Source organism: Rhinopithecus roxellana, chromosome 15 (assembly GCF_007565055.1).
Source record: "Rhinopithecus roxellana isolate Shanxi Qingling chromosome 15, ASM756505v1, whole genome shotgun sequence".
Classification (NCBI taxonomy): Eukaryota; Metazoa; Chordata; class Mammalia; order Primates; family Cercopithecidae; genus Rhinopithecus; species Rhinopithecus roxellana.
The window spans coordinates 88632049-88649694 of NC_044563.1; the positions used below are offsets into that span (position 1 = coordinate 88632049).

Genomic DNA, 17646 nt, shown 5'->3' on the forward strand with positions numbered 1-17646 from the left:
ACAGAAAGAAGAGACAGCTGGGCCCTGCCTGACCTGCTCTTTGTCCCTCCTGCTAGTCATATCAAAACCTCCCAGTTGGGGCTCTGACCATCCAAGCTTTATCAAGGATACAGAATAGCTCAGGAATCCAAACAATTCTGACCCATCATCTCCCCAAACCACGGTTCACTACAAGCAGAATCACAGTGATATTTTTAACTATCAGAGTGAATTTTTGTGGATCTTTAACCTCCTATACTAAGCTGTTATCTGATAGCTGTTGTGAGCAAGGACTCGGGCTTAAATGCTGTAACCGAAACATTAGATGGTAGGAATGCAGCATTTCAGCTTCTTTGGGGATTGCTGGGATACAGACATACCAGCTTATCTCCTGTAAAGGGACCCTATGATGCTTCTTCTGAGGACCTGGGGAAAGAGAAGAGCAGTGGCCCTTCAATATCCAGTTCTTATCCTAGGAACATGGAAGGCGGCCCTGATCTACAGATGAGTCATACTAAATAAACATCAACATCCTACAGGAGAAGATGCCATTTTTTAAACCATCTTCTTTTTCCCCGAGGTTAAGAACTTAGAAGTTCCTAATCTATGCAATGATTAGCTCCTTTCCTAATAAGACATGCACTGGGCCCATCCTATGTTTATGCGGAAGAGAGCTAGTTTGCCTTTGTGTAAAAAGGGTCCTTATGAATGTTCATTCACTTAGAGATCAACATTGAACAACTTGTGCGATAGAGAAATCAATTAGATCTCAGGATGCAAGGAAGGAAAGATGAGGGAGATGATGAAAGGAAAAGCAGAGGAATGTGGAGGGAGCGGGGAGAGTAGAAAGCAATTTAAGATCCTGAAGGACAGAAACAGGAGGAAGCTTGTTTGGAAGTCTCAGAGTGGCAAATTTGGGGGAATTCCTGAGCATTACTCTCAGGGATGTCAAGGAACATACTTGAGCACCACTTAGCCTTTTGAAAGTGCAGGAAAGAAAGAATTCAGAAAGCCTTTATTCCCTCCCTGTCTGGGGCTCCTTACCCTGGGGTGATACAACTGTCTACACCCCACTTAGCTGGTTGGCTGAGCTGTGAACGACTGAGAGGAGGAAGGCAGAGTGAAAAGAACAAAGAGTCAAGGACTACTGTCCCCCACACAGCTTGTGCCAGCAGAACACTCCCTTCTTACGAGGCCATGGGACTCCAGAGGCTAAAACTGGTAGATGCTAGCTCATCTCAAACCCAAGCAGATAAAGGAAGTCAACGATTTCACAGTCCTCCTGAAGGCGATTAAGATTATAGCCACTCATCTCCAATGCAGACAGGATCTGCCATCAGTAAAGCATGACACAACTCTTCTAAGAAAAAGGCCCAGAGGAGATGAAGAAGGGGTGCATACTCTGGGAAAATTTGGCAAGATGAGGCTTGACTCTCTCTGCATGCTCCCAAGACAGTTACCAAGTTACCACTGCTTTAACTAAGTCACAGAGGGTCCAAGACCCAGAGAGACGCGAGAGTTGTCAGAGGCAAAGATAGAGACTTGTGTGGTTGGGATTTGGGGGCTTGAAGTGGTTTTTGTTTTGTTGTTGTTTTAGTAAATAAGACTGTCTCAGCAAGCTTCTGAAGGGTGAACCCTGTACCTCTATTTTATCCAAGATGGCTAGGAAGAGAGACAGCTCAACGACATCTGACTTAATCTGCTGCTCTGAGGGGCGGGAGAGAATGGGATAGACTTTCCAAATAAAATAACAATTTGCCAGCCACAAACTTCCTTCCTCTACTATCCAGGTAGTCCATTTCCTCCTTAAATCCCTATTGCACCAGACTGGGGGTGGGGAGGGGGGATGGGGGTGGACTGTGGCAATGTTGTGTAGAGGAGACAAGGATGAAAATGTGGGACATGGACCCAACTGCTGGCTATGGAACTTGGGATGGACCCCAAGGCCAAGGTCATTCAGACTAAACTAAGGGGACTATGAAGTTTATTACCTTGAGAACCTCTTGGAAGAGAGCTGCTCCTGCCTACAGTGGCTAGGGCAGAGATCTAAAGCAAGTAAAGGACCAGACAAATGCTGAGAACCTAGAAGGAGCACACAAAGCCTAATTCAGCCTCATGACCTCAACTTCCTCTTCCAGGAGTGCCTGGACACAGAGCTGTGCACCTTCAACAGCACAACTCAGCCGTTAAGGCTGCACCAAAATTCATTCAGGAGCCCAGCCCTGGGCAAAGCAAAGCCTCCTGCCCCACAGGATGCCGCACTTCTCTGGTTTGTCTTCAGGGGCTCCAGTGCAGCTGTATCTGCAGGGAAGCTGGGGGTCAGAATGCAGACCACAAGAACTCACTCTGTGAGGGGTCACTGCTTTCAAGGACATGTCGTGTGGGGCAGTGAGAATGGGGACAATCAGGGCGGACCGAGCACTCTTTTAGTAGGAAACAAGGACTCGGGAGGTGACCAGCTGCAGAAGTGAGCAAGGCTCCAGAAGGACTCCAGCTTCTGACCCGGATGGCTGAGTGCCACCACCATCTCAAGGAACACTAACCTAACAGAAGATTCCACGCTGCTTTGCTGTGGTCATGTCTGAGTTTACCCAAGAGGGGAAGCTGCTCCAACAGAGGAAGTTAATTAGACCAGACAACAAGAGCGTGAAGCAGAGATGGAAAACAGGGATGGGGCAAGAAAGAGTGGAGGACAAAAAGTAAGATGAGTAAGTTTCTCTCAGCTCTCAGAGAGACTGGTTTATCACCTAACGTTATCCAGCCAAACAGACTTTCTGCCAACCACACACTCTCCTCTGTGCTGCTGTCGTCTTAGAATTGTCTTAGGAGGGAGAGGCCTAGATGGCAGGTCCCGCTCCACCACTGAATAGCTGTGTGCGCGGGGAATAGTCGCTTCCCTTTTCTTCCCCAACCTCCCCTTCCATAAAACAGAGCCAGATTAGATGAACTCTAAGAGCCCAGACAACGCTTTGCTGAATGAAAAAGTGCTTTGAAAAGTCCAAGTACTTCACAAACAGAACATGTCAGTATTGGTCAGTTCTCACAGGTCAGAAATGTCGGCGTCTTCTGTCTTTCCCCTCAAGTTCATTCTTCATGTCAGTCCTGCCTCGTCTACTCTGGAATATTCTCTAGGACTCGCCCCCTTCCTCTCTCCTGTTGCTGACCTGCCATGCCCTTTAGCAGGCTTCCTCACTGCCTTTCTCTGGCCTCTCCAAAATTATCCTATTTTCATCTATCTACAGGAGAGATTTCCACAAAACTCCACCTTCACTGCGTCACTTCACATCAACTATGTAATGGCAGGACTTCCAGAGCTCGGCCTACCCCTCCAAGGTAGATCATTGCCTGACACTGGAGTGAACACCTCTCTTTTCCTTACAAAGTTGGCCCAACTTTAAAGACCAGAAAAATCCTGCCTCCTCCAAGAAAAGTTTTCTGTGGTTGTATAAGATACAACTTTCTTGTTCTGAACTATAAATATATTGATGATCCATAAACCAACACAGTTAAGATCTTGGATATTCTCTACTTGTTTAACAAATACTGTCTCTCCCAATAGCTTATAAATTCCCTCAGGTCAGAAAATGAGCTTTATATAATATTTGCCTCACAATGTCAGTGGAGCTGAAAAATTCAGCGAGGGGTGCATTGCCTGATGGTGGAAAGCAAGATCTTTGTTATCTCTCTAGCCCTTGACAACTCACAGGGAATGGTGGGGTACAGAGGAAGGAGAGAAGAGGTGGAATTAATACCCTCCCAACTCGTAAAGTGCCTTTCCACCTGTTCCTCCCTGCTTTTACCCACTCTGGTGGGGGGAAAGGAGCCCCCATCACAGGCTCCAATCCACCTTTTCTCTGAAACTGAGCCTGAGCACATCAGAGCAGCATGCAGACAGTTCTATTTAGCTCCATTCTTCATGTTCTGATCTGCCTGTGTGACAGCAACGGCTGCTCACAGTGCCTGACAGTAGTGGAAAGATAAAAGGAAAAAAGAGACACATAAGGAAGAAAAGCCAAGAGCAGTAGTTGTCGTCTAATATATATTTCAGATCTGGGTCCTAGAGGGAGATCTGCTTCAAATTAAGCCCATCTGTTCTCAAGCCCCCAAAGAGGCAAAGCACCCATGAGAAGGGCTCTACATCCTGCCAGGGCACAGACACCAGTGAAGATTGGCAGCTGCAAAGAAGGATGGCATCCTTGAGGCAGCCAACACACTGGGAGGTGGAGCCTCTGGCTGACCAGCCCATTCTCAGACCCAGAGCCTCTGCTCTACAACACACAACCCCAAGACCTCCCTGATAGGTAAGAATCACATAAGTATGTAATGGGTATAAAATGGGGAGGGTTGTCAGGAGCTCAGCCCAATTCCCAGAGGAAAGCATTCCTGGCCATCATACCCAAGGTACTCAGCAATGCAAGCATAACCTAGCATGCCTAAACCCACCTTCCCCACTACTCCTGGCTTCTGGCCACTTGGGAGCAAACACACCTCTGCAAAAGTCCCAGCTTTTGTGCTCTCCACAGTCAGCCCCCACTATTGTCTCTCCAGATCCTCTCCAGTTTATTAGATGCATTCACTCCTACTCTCCACTTCCAGACACACACACACACATCCTTGGGTAGACACAGGGCAATGAGCCTCCCTCTCAGGCTCAACTTCTGGGTTGGGCACAGCGGGGTGGCTCACACCTGTAATCCCAGGACTTTGGGAGACTGAGGCAGGAGAATCGTTTGAGCCCAGGAGTTTAAGACCAGCCTGGGCAACATAGCAAGACCCTGCCTCCTTAAAAAAATGATGGAGAAATTAAATTTAATTATCTAGGGCTCACTCCCTAAAAAATTAAAAATTTAAATTTAAATTTTAAAAAATTAGGCTTAACTTCTATGGAGTGTGTGTTCATGCTCCCTTAGGCCCTTTCTGCTTGCAGGAGCTGATAATGCTGGGTGCACTCTGAAAGATTTCAAACCAGGTAAGGATGGTACTGGCTTCAGGGGCTGGGGGATGCATTCACAAACCATCCAGAAAGTCAACACAGCCAGATTGCAGAGATGCCAAGTTATACCAAGACCAACAGGCAGATTCTCTCCCCTGCCCCTACACTCCTTCCTCACAAAAGGTATCTGCCACACCCATCTCCAGTGCCAAAGATGGATCACAGCGAACTAAGCCTACTCTCTCTCCTCCTACCCCTCACCCCCGCCTTCCAGAGTGACAGGGAGACAGGAAAGCAAGTTGGAAAATTTTTAAAAGAACCAACACCTCAGCTAGGCGCCGTGGCTCATGCCTGTAATCCCAGCACTATTAGAGGCCGAGGTGGGTGGATCACGAGGTCAAGAGATAGAGACCATTCCTGGCCAACATGGTGAAACCCCATCTCTACTAAAAAATAAAAAAATTAGCCGGGCATGGTGGCGCACACTTGTAGTCCCAGCTACTCGGGAGGCTGAGGCAGGAGAATCACTTGCACCCAGGAGGCGGAGGTTGTAGTCAGCCGAGACTTCGCCACTGCACTCCAGCCTGGCGACAGAACGAGACTCCGTCTCCAAATAAAAATAAAAAAGAACCAACACCTCATCACAATCCATGAAAAGCTAGCTCCTGGCTTCAGGACTGCAAGAAAAGGGAATTCCACCTTCAAACTCCCGGTTACCTTCGATGGCTGGTCTCAGTGGAACTGCAGAACTGTGCTAGCATTCCTCCTCGCAGAGGCATGAGGCAGCCACACCCCACACAGCCCCAGAGGCAGAGTTGGGCAGAAAGGAATGCAGATAGTTTCCCAGAAGTGTCCGGCTGAGAAGGAAACCAAGAGCTCACCCACAGCTTCCTGGGCCCTGAAGGGGAGGCACTGGGTTCTCAGAACAAGGACTCTGGCAACTCAGGGATGGTGAGGCCCTTGTATGTGAAAGCCCACAGGAGGCGAGAACACAGTGTTGGGAAAAGGCCCCCACAGAACAAGCCTGGGCTGGCCCCAGACGGCTTGCAGTAAGCAGCAGCTGCACTTGAGTGTGAGCAAGGGTCTTAGGGAGATCCGCAGCAATCCAGTCACAGGGAGGCCGAGGCAGGTCCGTGGATGTGACGCTGGATCCTCTTAGCATAAGCTTTGGTGTCACCTGCTTTCCAGGCAGCAGGCTTCGTTTTCTAACACATCTTGAGGGAGGAGGGCAGAACCGGAGGGGGAGCCCAACATCCGACAGGCCAACAAAGCTGGTGAGCAGATGGGCTCCAATGCCTCCCAGCTCGATTCCCTCAGTCATGCTTCAGAGGTCATAAGGCTTTTTCCAGTCCTACTGTTAGTACCACAGCCCCCAGAAGCCTGTGCTTCCTCCAAATACACACAGAGACACATATAGACACATGTCTGTTTGTTCTTCAAAGCTTTGTTCGGGAAGCCAAAGATACAAGACCCCTTCCAACTTCATGTCCCTATGTCAACACATAGACACAGAGTTAAATACGGTTTTTCCCAAGCAAAGGCCTTGGCTGCTAATAGGATTAAGGGTGGCTCTGGACACCCCCACATGCAGGAAGAAGGTTAAGCACCTGGAATCTCCCCTTTCTTCACAGCACCAGTAAATGAACTGATGTCATCTCTCTGGTAGCCAAACATGTCTGTCTCCCAGCCCCTAGGATTTCACCCATCCTCACCTCAAAATTGCATAATAAGGGTCTGCAGCTGGTTAGTTCAGTTACTCACAGCCTGGTGCCAATGAAGCAAAGGTAAAAAGTTGGCTACTTAGAGCCATTAGTTTCACCTTACCCTGTGGCCACAGATTTTAACTGTTTAAACCTAGATCAAAATGCATGCTGCTTTTCTCAGAGAGACAAGACCAAAGATGAACTCAAAAAGAGCATCCCTGGGCACCACAGAAAGGACAAAGATAAAATCAGCTGTGACTGTACTTCTTTGGAATGGGATGACACACACTGATCCCCAAGCAAGAACATCTGGATAAGCTTTCCCACCCTCACGGGAAATTTTCAGTCACCTGGAACCTAGTAGAGTTTGGAAAGTCATTCCATTTTCCTGAACTGTTCATTCCACAAGGAGATGCTGCAGTTTACACACAGTGCACTGGGACCTCTTCAGTTTTCGTAGTTTTCGTAGATTAGCAGCATATGCATTCTACAGGAAAGGTCCGGAGCTTTAAATTAGACGCTTTCCATCCGAAGACCTGATACAGCATCGCAACAAGAATGTATTATTTCCTCGTCAAAAATCAGAGGAGACAATTCCACTAACCCCACTAAACAGTATGTTTAAAGAATGTGATCCTGTCATAATTACATCATGATTTTCAAAGTGGTGGAACACTTCATTGGGTGTTAAGCTCAAGTCTTTCCCAGTGTGATACATAGTGCAAAAAAGAAAAGAGCTTAGGCAAAGCTAGGCATGGCACATTCCAGCTCCTCTAGCGTAGAGACTAAAGAGAACAGACCTAGCTTTCCTGACCTAGCTCCGGACAGCCCTTGGAAGCACTTTTCTTCCTCTTCATATGATGAGAATAGAGTCAGTCTCTTCTAGAGCAACATCACCAGCAGGGGCCAGAGGGTGAACAGACTGTGTTTTCACTAAAAGCTCCTTTCTCAGGCAGTCGCCCTTTACAGGTTGAAGATAGTTTTCCACAGAAACAACACGAGATATGGTAGCCAGATGTGCAGACAAGCTCATTAATGAACAACATGGCTGAAATACTGTTTATACATAATAAAGACACAAAACAATACCTCTGTAAATACTAGCAATAAAACAAAACGTAAGAGGAATAAAATTAAATCATTTTTGGCCAGGCACAGTGGCTCACACTTATAACCCCAGCACTTTGGGAGGCTGAGGTGGGTGAATCAATTGAGCCCAGGAGTTCAAGACCAGTCTGGGCAACATGGCAAAACCCATCTCTACAAAAAAACAAAAATTAGTTGGGCGTGGTGGTACGTGCCTGTGGTCCCAGCTACTTGGGAGGCTAAGGTGGGAGAATTGCTTGAGCCCAGAAGCGGAGGTTGCAGTGAGCTGAGATCGTGTCACCACACTCTAACCTGGGTAACACAGCAAGACTCTGACTCAAAAAATAAATAAATAATTTTTACATATTTCAAATTGTGGTCCTGGAAGAAGGACAGGTTAATTAAAAGATGAATATCTGGAAGGATTTTTAAAAGCATTCTCAAGAACAATAGTGATGGCACTGATTCTTCAAACCATCTACTTTCATTCCCAAATGTCTGACTGTCCTTTCAGAAGTATTCTTGGTTTCACAATTTTACCAGCTATCATCAAAGCTAGCTTTTATCCCACAGGCAAAGAGGAAAGGGGAGAAGGAGGGTGTTTCCTGAGGCAATTAAGCAAAATCGTAAGTACAGAAAGAGAAGGAAAGATGAGGATTAAAGAGGATGTGAGTAGGATCTGAAGAACACTTACCTGAGGGAGACCTCAATTACCTGTGATTGGTGAGAGATACAGAAGCCAACCGGTTCGTGAGTACTGAGAATTGGAGTGCCAGGGAGGACACACTGGATATTATGTGACAGACACCAGTTGGGTCACCTGCCTAGGACAACTGAAGATCAAAGAATGGGGGAAAATACCAAATGCCAGACATAGGCTCACAACTCTTATCCAGCCCCAGATCAAACTATTAGTTCAACCAGACATTGTTGACATTCATAAGGAACACGTCTACAGAGCCTATGGGGAATGCTCACTGCCTATTCTCCCGAGCTGGCTGGCTGGGAGTACCGATCTATCTAAAGAAAAGAAACTACCCCAGAGTTCTATGTCACCTAGCTCTAACAGTCTCAGGAAAGTAGGAGGCATCCTCATCAGGGATGCAGGTCACAATGGAGTTAGGGCTTATAGAATACATAAAAACATGGTGAATATAGGGCTGGGCGCGGTGGCTCATGCCTGTAATCGCAGCACTTTGGGAGGCCAAGGTTGGCGGATCAGGAGATCAGGATTTGGAGACCAGCCTGGCTAACACCGTGAAGCCCCGTCTCTAGTAAAAATACAAAAATTAGCTGGGAACCTGTAGTCCCAGCTACTCGGGAGGCTGAAACAGGAGAATGGTGTGAACCCGGGAGGTGGAGCTTGCAGTGAGCCAAGATCACGTTACTGCACTCCAGCCTGGGCAACAGAGCAGCCTCTGTCTCAAAAAAAAAAAAAAAAAAAAAAAAAAACCAACAACAACAACAACAAAAAAAAAACCATGGTGAGTATCACAGGGGCTCAAAGATAAATAAAGAATTGCAAAATAACAGAGAACTCCTACTTGAAAGCATACGGAATCAATTACGGAGCTCTTCTGCCCAGAACTATTCTACTTAGCTCCATAACTTTCTCTAGCAAGTTTCAGCAGCCCGAGAGCCTCCCAGGGTTGGGCACAGCAACGGTGAGCATGGATCCTCATCCTCATTGCTAACCCTGAAAAGACAAGCATCCTTCTGTACTTCTTTTTTTTTTTTTTTTCTCAGACGGAGTCTTGCTCCGTTGCCCAGGCTGGAGTGCAGTGGTGCAATCTCGGTTCACTGCAATCTCCACCTCCTGGGTTCAAACAATTTTCCTGTCTCAGCCTCCCAAGTAGCTGGGATTACAGGCATGCGACACCATACCTGGCTAATTTTTGTATTTGTAGTAGAGATGAAGTTTCACCATGTTGGCCAGCCTGGTCTCAAACTCCTGACCTCATGATCCACCCACCTCGGCCTCCCAAAGTGCTGGATTACCAGGTGTGAGCCACCGCGCCTGGCTACTTTGCTGTTGTTTTTGAGACAGGGTCTCACTCTGTCACCCAGGCTGGAGTGCAGTGGCACAATCTTGGCTCACTGCAATCTCGACCTCCCTGGGCTCAGGTGGTCCTCCCAGGGCTCAGGTGATCCTCCCACTTCAGCCTCCCCATTGGATGGGACTATAGGCACACACCACCAAACCTGGCTAATTTTTACATTTCTTACAGAGCTGGGGTTTCACCATGTTGTCCAGGCTGGTCTCGAACTCCTGGGATCAAGTGATCTGTCCACCTTAGCCTCCCAAAGTGCTGGGATTACAGGCATGGGCCACCGTGTCCGGCCCTCAGTACTTCTTTAGGAGAATTTCTGCTTTACAAAGGACCATAGAGCAGCAAAATACTTTGGAGATTGTCTTTGTCCAACTCATTCTGTACTAGAAGAAGCCAATGCAAATCTTTCACTGGAACAACAACAAAAAAGTCTAAACTATGCAAGATCTGATTAAATCTCAGTCATTTCAGAAGGGTACAGGGATAAGGAAGAAATGTAGCTCTGCCTATTTGAGTATTTGTATTTGGGGAGGAGGGCTGGGGATTAGACAGAAGTCAAACCATTTTATTTCTTCTTCAAAGGCCTGCCTCTCAGGAACACCAAAAGGGCACCTACTCAGTTGTTTCCCTTTATTTCTTTTTCTTTTTGAGATGGAGTCTCGCTCTGTTGCCCAGGCTGGAGTGCAGTGGCGCAATCTGGGCTCACCACAACCTCCACCTCCCAGGTACAAGTGATTCTCCTGCCTCAGCCTCCCGAGTAGCTGGGACTACAGGCGCCTGCCACCATGCCTGGCTAATTTTTGTAATTTTAGTAGAGATGGGGTGTCACTCTGTTGACCAGGCTGGTCTCGAACTCCTGACCTCATGATCTGCTCACCTCAGCCTCCCAAAGGGCTGGGATTAAAGGCGTGAGCCACTGCGCCCAGCCGTTTCCCTTTATTTCTTAGTTCTTGATGATAGGGTCCCCCAAATACCCTCCCCTTCCTTACTGGAACCAAATCATACCATCCTCAGGACACAAGAATTTGAACATAGCCATGTACAGAACCAATAATCAATAAATGTAGAGCTTGGACATGTTAGCAAACATCAAAGGTCTCTGGAAGCTACAACTTCGAAAGACCAATCTCCACATGATGGAGAAATCCAAGCCAGGTGAAGATCTGGGCTGAGTTTCAAATATTCCTGAGTTTATGAAGGAGGTGGAAGGTGGGAGGAAGAATTCTGGAACTGAACCTGCAGAAGGCCAACCCTCCCACATCCCAAGGGTGACAGCAAACAGGTGTGGACCCGCAGCACACAGAGGGATAGATAGGCAGTTATCTCCTGAAGTGATCCTTGTCAGAGAATTTCCATCAGTTTTTCTTACCATGTTTTATACTTTTTCAAAGTGAGTACATATATTACTTTTATCTGTTTGGAGTCATCTGAATTCCCTTCCAGTTCCACTAAGGATGCTCACGATAATGGTTCTCTGCCTCTTGCCTGTCTAGTCTCTCCTGGATCTTCCAGGCTTACTCTTTGGATTCCCATCTCATACTCAGAGAGTCCTATCTTCTTCATCATGAAATAAGGTCCCCTCTAACAAAAGGAAATTCAGACATATAAATGTGCCTTGCACAAGATCCCACCACAAACTAGTAACACTGCAGGGATTAGAATCCAATTCTCAGAACTCACGTCCACCACTCCTTCCAACTGACCACAACACCTCCGTTATAGGAGAAACATCTGCCCTACAGCACTAAGACCAAGAATCAAAACAGTTTACTGCATGTCTTTTTAAGCAAAACAACACAACCAGAATGTTTGGCAGGGACTAACTAAATATTTCCTCTGTGACCTACGCCAGAGAGGAAAACTGTGGGAGTTGGGTAGGCACAGCACAGAGGGAAACCGAAGAGACCACTGCAAAGGCCAGCAGATGGGTAACAAAAGAGGAAAAATGCAATCCTAAACTGAGGACAAGCTGGGAACAAAGGAATTCGAGTTTAAAAAGTAGTTGAGATCTAAAGATAGGATTGTAGGTCTAAATGAGAATATTATCTAAGAGGGAAAGCATTTATGGAAAACTTAGGAGGACTATCTTCATGATCTTGGGGCGAGAAAGGAATTCTTAAAGGATACAAAAAGTGCTCACCAAGACAAAGCTTGATCAAAAGGATAAGGAGCTAAAATCTCATAGCAACATAGAAGCATTGACCACTCTTAGGCCTACAACACAGATGTATGCTGAAGTAACATAACACAGGAATAGCACCAAGGTCTGAACTGAAACCTAGCTTAGAAAGAAAAGCCCAAAGGCAAAACATTAACTTTCCAGTGAAGAAAAGAGGAGGAAGAGAGAGAGAGAATGGATACTAATTTGGCCTAATAGAAGCTGAAATAAAGCTTGAGACATGATAAGGTAGACAGGAATCTGTGGGAGTGAGAAGGAAGCCCTGGGAAACCAGGAGCTTCATCAGTGTAACTGGGAGGAAATTCAAGGGACCCAAACAAGGATCTTTGCTGGGGGGAATTGAAGAAGTCACTGTACCAAAATAGGTCCACTGATTTAAAAAATAAAACGTAAAAACCTACCTGAATTATCCAAGAAAGAAACTCTCCAAAGGGTGTGAAATCTGTGAAAAGAGTGGAAAGGTTGTTACCACCAAGTAAAATTCACTTATACTTTCCAGTAACCTTTAAGAAAAGGCTTCAAATAGGATCCCTCAATTCTATCAGAGGCTCTGATAACAAGACTGTTCAACAGAACAAGAAAAGGTGGGCAGGGGGGTTCCACAGAAGAGCAAAGAGGTCTGAGGCCACCTTTTTACCCATGCTTAGGGCAACAGGTTTTCCCTCCTTCTGAGGTGACCACATCAGCAAACTGGGCCACCAGTGGTCACCCTCCCCAGTGAGCCCTCCTTCCTCTCACAGGCATTACATACAGAGTGGGGAAGAGGGAAGGAAAAAACCTGGAGCTCTTAACCTCACAGGGTTTCCATTCTACTCAAAGTGCCAGGGCGCACACATTCATAAGGTCCAGGAACCCTTGCATCAACACTCAGCTCAAGAAGTGCCCAGAAGCAGACCAGCCTCTGGGCTGGGAAGACTGTTCGTTTTCTTAGGAAGGAGTGCTGACAACTACAGCAGAGACAGGAGAATGAGAAAAGGCCTAAGAGAACACAGGGGAAGGGAATTTCAGGAGACAGATGAATTGTTTCCTCATTATGAACTGATCCACTTACTGGGCAGTCTATGAGACAAGGAGTTAAGCTAAGGGGAGTTTTGGTTTTTTTTTTTTTTTTTTTTTTTTTTTTTTTAAGGCAGCTCTTCCCCAGGTGGAAAAATTGAGAGCACAGACAAAAGGAAGGAGTGACCTCCCTGGAAGCAGGGAAATCCCCCGCCCAATGCCTCATTTGTAATCAAGGGCAGCGAGGATGAGACTAATGTAAACAGGCCAGGGAAGCTAGCATGCCCTTCTCCAGAGAGGCCAACACACACACTTCCCCCAGCATGGCCCCTGGAAAGGCAGAGGTAGGCACTCTCTTGGACAAAAGAGAGGGGACTTGGGGAGTTCCCAAGGTGCTTTCAGGCTTTTCTGTTCCCAGGCACTCAGCATTCACCAAAATTCCAGGGCACCAAGACCACAAAAAAGGTGAAGCTAAGATTCTGCTGCTTGGAGGAAAATGCAGTTTGCAAAAAATCCCCACAAGAAAGGCTCAGAAGAAAATAATGGGGCTGAACAGCAGGACCACTCCCACATCTGAGCACCTAGGCCTGAGTCCGGCAAGCTTCCCACACCCCTCCCAGCACCAGCGCAATGAACAGCTGCCTTGGAGAAAATAATGGGGCCTTTGTCTGTGCCTTCTCCTGTAGATCTCTTTTTGGAGAACCAAACAGAATAATGCCTTTACAAAAGGGACTCTCCTAAATATCAGTCCAGGCCACGATGAAAGTCTTTACCATCCACAGCATTCCTCTCAAATAGACTCCTACCTGTTTCATAATGGGCAAAAAGGGTGCTATGCAGCCTCTAGCCCCACCCCATATAGAAAGCATGGGCAGACAGGCCCTTGCAGCCCCTTCCTGCAGCCCTCACCAGTCACACACAGTAGCTGCTACTCCGGCTTTCTTCCTGGCCTGGCCACGGAACTGAAAGCCTAAGAACTGTTCTCACTCCCCTTCTTGCCATCTACCAGAATATTCCATATTGAGTGAAATTACAATGCTTGTTGATACTGTTTTCATCAAAATCTGTCAAAATGGACTCCCAACAGTAACTATGATTTTTACAAAAAAGCATGAAACAAGCTCTACAGTCAAACTTCTCTTAATGTTGCACTACTAAATAAAAACTTCCAAACTGACAAATATCAAGAAACTTATGCTGTCATTTTTCATGATTCAAAACATCTTAAATCTAACCTTACTATATAATAGATAAGTAGGTCCTTTCTTTGCTGTCTTGTTAGCCTATTTTCTTTGTTTTTAACTTATTATTTTGGTTTGCAAATGTGTCTTCTTATATGTCGTGAAGATGGTAATAGGTTTGGGGTTTTTGTTTTTAGTACCTTTCCCTAAAAAAATTTAAAATTTCTCCTGTGTTGGTCCAAGTTAAGAAACAAACAAACAAACAAAACATGTGTTTTGTGAGGCCAGGTGCCTCATGCCTGTAATCCCAGCACTTTGGGAGACCAAGGTTGGAGGATCACTTGAGCTCGACAGTTCAAGGCCAGCCTGAGCAGCATAATGGGACCTCATCTCTACAAAAAAAAATTTTTTTTAATTATCCAGGCATGGTGGCACACACCTGTATTCCAAGCTACTCAGGAGGCTGAGGCAGGAGGATTGCTTGAGCCTGGGGTGTCGAGGCTGCAGTGAGTTATGACTGTACCACTGCACTCCAGCCTAGGTGACAGAGGAAAGCCATGTCTCAAAAATAAAAGAAAAAATGTGTTTTGTAAAATCCCATATGCCACATTTCTCCCATTTTCCTTCATTGGGTAACTGGTAGCAAATGAATTCAGGACCCACTTCTTCCAAACCACCACCACAGACTAGATGCCGTGACACAAAATTCCCTTTCCACGAAACAGAGACAGTCCGAGCAACTCCTGGTGTCTTTCTCCTCGATTCCTCTGTTCTAACCATCATTCTTCCTCTCCCCAAACACCTCCAGATCAAGGGTACTTGGGTTTTCAGGCCAGGTAGCTGGATACCATGAGTTCCCCAATTCAATCCAGAGTATCCCCCATTCTCCATGATTTCAGCACAAGAAGGCGTCACAAAGTAGTAGAAAGAAATCTGGAATCAAATGAACAAAGGTTCAAATCCTGGATCTTCAGTGATTTACATAATCTGAGTCATGATTTCCTCCTGTCTGAGACAATCCGTTTATCAAAGTATCAAGTTGTGAACGGCACATAGTAGGTCCCCTGTGCTGACTCATTACTTCCTTGACAGGATTCTCTCCTGTCCTCCCAAAAAAAGATAGGCTTTTCTGAGATTTTTTTAAAAACAGGAGCTGGAAATACTGATATCAATAAGAGATTGTTCCCCAAGGAATCAAAGCCATGCAATGTCCCTTACCTTGCTGTGCTGGTGACATTCCGATGACTGCCCTCAATTCCTTTCCAGCCTCTCTTAGGAAAGGCCCAGGACATCTATTTAATGGTATAAACCTGCATTTCTCCCTCTCAAGACTCTGGAGTTATGAATTATTAGGTGGCTCAGGGTTCTCTAAGGGCAAGGCTTTCAGTGTCATCATGGAAAATATTAAAATGTGGAAAAACTGCTCATCCTACCACCTCGTGTTTCTGTGTGGTATCGACTCAACCCTTTATGGTTTCCTCCTGGAGTGCAATCAATCTGCCCTGCGCAAACACCACATCAGGTCTCTATCACTGTGCTAAACAAATGTTCCAAATGGGAAAAAAATTGTCATCAATTTTTTTCGGGACTGTTCACAGTCTTATCTCACAGCACTTATTTCAAGTCTTTCACTTATTTCATGATGGAGACATCATGAAAGCCAAAGAATTCCCTGTAATTCCCTGTACCAGAAAAGTGTCACACGTGCTACCTTTCCTGAGACCACAAAGAGTTTATATAGTTAAATTCTTTACAGTAAGGGTGATTTAGTAAATACATACATTTAGTTTGATTTAATGTTTAGGACTCTGTAAAGGCTTCTCATGTAAGCAAATTCAAAAATCAGGACAAAAAATCCTGTACTGGTCTAAGGATCCCAAATTTTGGCTCCAGAATTAGAGTAGCTCTTCTTTTCTCTCTCTCTTTTTTTTGAGATGGAGTCTTGCTCTGTTGCCCAGGCTGGAGCGCAGTGGTGTGATCTCGGCTCACTGCAACCTCCGCCTACCAGGTTCAAGTGATTTTCCTGCCTTAGCCTCCTGAGTAGCTGGGATTACAGGCACGTGCCACCACACCTGGCTAATTTTTGTATTTTTTGTAGAGATGGGGTTTCACTATGTTAGCCTTGAACTCCTGACCTCATGTGATTCGCCCGCCTCAGCCTCCCAAAGTGCAGGGATTATAGGCGTGAGTCGCCATGCCTGGCCAGAGTCACTCATCTTAATAACAGGCTGAGGCTTGTTATTTATGTAAATAAATATTTACATTTGTAATTAAATACAACATTACTCTCTTAAATGAATCTAAATGATCCAATGGACTCTAAATGTCATAGTGGATCATCTATTTAAAAAACATACATTTTATACTATGCCTTTTTGTCAACTCTTCCTTTTATTTCCTCTTCAGAATTTTATCCTCATATTTATGCTTCAAAATCTTTTATTGATCAACCTATATTTCTCTGCAATATATCTATTAATATTATACATATATACATATAAATGCATAAATTTTTAAATTCTGCTATGATTATAACCTCAATTTTTTATCCTATTTATTATATATATATATATATATATACATACACACACACACACACACACACACACATATATTTTTTGAGGCAGGGTCTTGCTCTGTTGCCCAGGCTGGAGTGCAGTGGCATAATCTCGGCTCATTGCAAGCTCCGCCTCCTGGGTTCACGCCATTCTCCTGCCTCAGCCTCCTGAGTAGCTGGGACTACAGGCACCTGCCACCATGCCTGGCTAATTTTTCATATTTTTAGTAGAGATGGGGTTTCACCATGTTAGCCAGGATGGTCTTGATCTCCTGACCTCGTCATCCGCCCACCTCGGCCTCCCAAAGTGCTAGGATTACAGGCATGAGCCAGCAGGGTCTTGCTGTGTCACCCAGGCTGGAGTGCAGTGGTGTAATCATAGCTCACTGCAGCCTCAAACTCCTGAGCTCAAGCAATCCTCCTGCCTCAGCCTCCCAAGTAGCTAGAACTACAGATGCCCACCACATTACCCAGCTAGTTCTTTCTATTTTTTATTTTTGTAGGAACAGAGTCTTGCTTTGTTGCCCAGGCTGGTCTCGAATTACTGGCCTCAAGTGATTCTCCTGCCTCGGCTTTCCAAAGTGTTGAGATTACAGGTGTGAGCCACCTAGCTATAATCTGTAAATGTTAAAAAAAAAAAAAAAGAAAGAAAATTCTTCTTCTGGATTGGGTTTTCATTACCTTTATTGTTAATATGCAAATAATCAAAACATAATTGGTTTAGAAATTGGTACTATTATTAAACATAAAAAGTAAAATTTTATTCAAAATGCATTAATTTTTCATTTTCATAGTGGTAAGCACCAAGAAACTTTGTTCACATAAATAACTAAACAGAAGTGAGAGTCTACAGCCATACTACCTTGAATGTGCCATCTCATCTGATCTCAAAAGCTAAGCAGGATCAGGCCTGGTTAGTACTTGAATGGGAGAAGTGAAATAAATTTTGATACAGCAATATCAGTATATTTAGAATTACAA

The 17646-nt window shown here is 45.4% G+C and overlaps 1 protein-coding gene across 1 annotated transcript in view; it reads right to left on the reverse strand.

Annotated features, from left to right (window-relative positions):
* DENND2B (DENN domain containing 2B) overlaps positions 1 to 17646 on the reverse strand; it is a 178719-nt gene that overhangs the window by 133282 nt on the left and 27791 nt on the right. The window contains exon 2 of the mRNA XM_010384848.2: positions 12333 to 12373. The gene's annotated coding sequence lies outside the window, so the exon portion shown is untranslated. The remainder of the gene's footprint in view (positions 1 to 12332; positions 12374 to 17646) is intronic.